Source organism: Carassius auratus, unplaced genomic scaffold (assembly GCF_003368295.1).
Source record: "Carassius auratus strain Wakin unplaced genomic scaffold, ASM336829v1 scaf_tig00042787, whole genome shotgun sequence".
NCBI classification, from domain to species: Eukaryota; Metazoa; Chordata; class Actinopteri; order Cypriniformes; family Cyprinidae; genus Carassius; species Carassius auratus.
In genome coordinates this window covers 1-2500 of record NW_020526739.1, presented here as the reverse complement: position 1 = coordinate 2500, position 2500 = coordinate 1, and the positions used below count along the sequence as shown (strand labels likewise).

General features: G+C 38.2%; 2 pseudogenes; both read left to right on the top strand.

The window, feature by feature from the left end:
- Positions 1-545: 545 nt before the first annotated feature.
- On the top strand, positions 546-664 carry LOC113086168 (uncharacterized; annotated as a pseudogene).
- A 652-nt stretch (positions 665-1316) lies between these two features.
- Positions 1317-1435, top strand: LOC113086167 (uncharacterized; annotated as a pseudogene).
- The last annotated feature ends 1065 nt before the right edge of the window (positions 1436-2500 follow it).

The following is a 2500-nucleotide window of genomic DNA, read 5'->3' as shown; positions in this document are numbered from 1 at the left end:
TGGATGAGAGACCGCCAAGGAATACCAGGTGCTTTAAGCTTTTGGAATTTTTTCACTTAGTATATAATAAATTTGGCAAAAAATAGAGTCAATGCCCGATCTCTGAATATAAGCAGGTTTGGGCCAGGTTAGTACATGGATGGGAGACTGCCTGGGAATACCAGGTGCTTTAAATTTTTGGATATTTTTCACGAATTATATAATATTCTTGCAAAAAAAAAAAAAAAAAAGAAGAAGTCAATGCCCGATCTCTGAATCTTAGCAGGTTAAGGTCTGGTTAGTACTTGAATGATAGACCGCCAAGGAATACCAGGTGCTTTAAGCTTTTGGAATTTTTTCACTTAGTATATAATAAATTTGGCAAAAAATAGAGTCAATGCCCGATCTCTGAATATAAGCAGGTTTGGGCCAGGTTAGTACTTGGATGAGAGACCGCCTAGGAATACCAGGTGCTTTAAGCTTTTGGGGTTTCTTTCCTACTTTTATAATGTACTGGCGAGTAGATTGGCTGATCTTTAAATAGCCTTCTCTTTGCAGCAGTCTTCGCTTATGGCCATACCAGCCTGGCTATGCCCGATCTTGTCTGATCTTGGAAGCTAAGCAGGTTTGGGCTTGGTTAGTGCCTGGATGGGAGACCGCCTGGGAATGCCAGGTACTCTAAGCTATTTTGAAATTTTTCACTTAGTATATAATAATTTTGCCAAAAAATAGAGTCAATGCCCGATCTCTGAATATAAGCAGGTTTGCGCCAGGTTAGTACATGGATGGGAGACTGCCTGGGAATATCAGGTGCTTTAAATTTTTGGATATTTTTCACGAATTATATAATAATCTTGCAAAAAAAAAAAAAAAAAAAAGAGTCAATGCCCGATCTCTGAATCTTAGCAGGTTTAGGTCTGGTTAGTACTTGGATGAGAGACCGCCAAGGAATACCAGGTGCTTTAAGCTTTTGGAATTTTTTCACTTAGTATATAATAAATTTGGCAAAAAATAGAGTCAGTGCCCGATCTCTGAATATAAGCAGGTTTGGGCCAGGTTAGTACATGGATGGGAGACTGCCTGGGAATACCAGGTGCTTTAAATTTTTGGATATTTTTAACAAATTATATAATAATCTTGCAAAAAAAAAAAAAAAAAGAAGAAGTCAATGCCCGATCTCTGAATCTTAGCAGGTTTGGGCCAGGTTAGTACTTGGATGAGAGACCGCCTAGGAATACCAGGTGCTTTAAGCTTTTGGGGTTTCTTTCCTACTTTTATAATGTACTGGCGAGTAGATTGGCTGATCTTTAAATAGCCTTCTCTTTGCAGCAGTCTTCGCTTATGGCCATACCAGCCTGGCTATGCCCGATCTTGTCTGATCTCGTAAGCTAAGCAGGTTTGGGCCTGGTTAGTTCCTGGATGGGAGACAGCCTGGGAATACCAGGTACTGTAAGCTTTTTTGAAATTTTTCACTTAGTATATAATAATTTTGCCAAAAAATAGAGTCAATGCCCGATCTCTGAATATAAGCAGGTTTGCGCCAGGTTAGTACATGGATGGGAGACTGCCTGGGAATATCAGGTGCTTTACATTTTTGGATATTTTTCATGAATTATATAATATTCTTGCAAAAAAAAAAAAAAAAAAGAGTCAATGCCCGATCTCTGAATCTTAGCAGATTTAGGTCTGGTTAGTACTTGGATGAGAGACCGCCAAGGAATACCAGGTGCTTTAAGCTTTTTGGAATTTTTTCACTTAGTATATAATAAATTTGGCAAAAAATAGACTCAATGCCTGATCTCTGAATATAAGCAGGTTTGCGCCAGGTTAGTACATGGATGGGAGACTGCCTGGGAATACCAGGTGCTTTAAATTTTTGGATATTTTTCACAAATTATATAATATTCTTGCAAAAAAAAAAAAAAAAAAGAGTCAATGCCCGATCTCTGAATCTTAGCAGATTTAGGTCTGGTTAGTACTTGGATGAGAGACCGCCAAGGAATACCAGGTGCTTTAAGCTTTTGGAATTTTTTCACTTAGTATATAATAAATTTGGCAAAAAATAGAGTCAATGCCCGATCTCTGAATATAAGCAGGTTTGGGCCAGGTTAGTACATGGATGGGAGACTGCCTGGGAATACCAGGTGCTTTAAATTTTTGGATATTTTTCACGAATTATATAATAATTCTTGCAAAAAAAAAAAAAAAGAAGAAGAAGTCAATGCCCGATCTCTGAATCTTAGCAGGTTAGGTCTGGTTAGTACTTGAATGATAGACCGCCAAGGAATACCAGGTGCTTTAAGCTTTTGGAATTTTTTCACTTAGTATATAATAAATTTGGCAAAAAATAGAGTCAATGCCCGATCTCTGAATATAAGCAGGTTTGGGCCAGGTTAGTACTTGGATGAGAGACCGCCTAGGAATACCAGGTGCTTTAAGCTTTTGGGTTTCTTTCCTACTTTATAATGTACTGGCGAGTAGATTGGGCTGATCTTTTAAATAGCCTTTCTCTTTGCAGCAG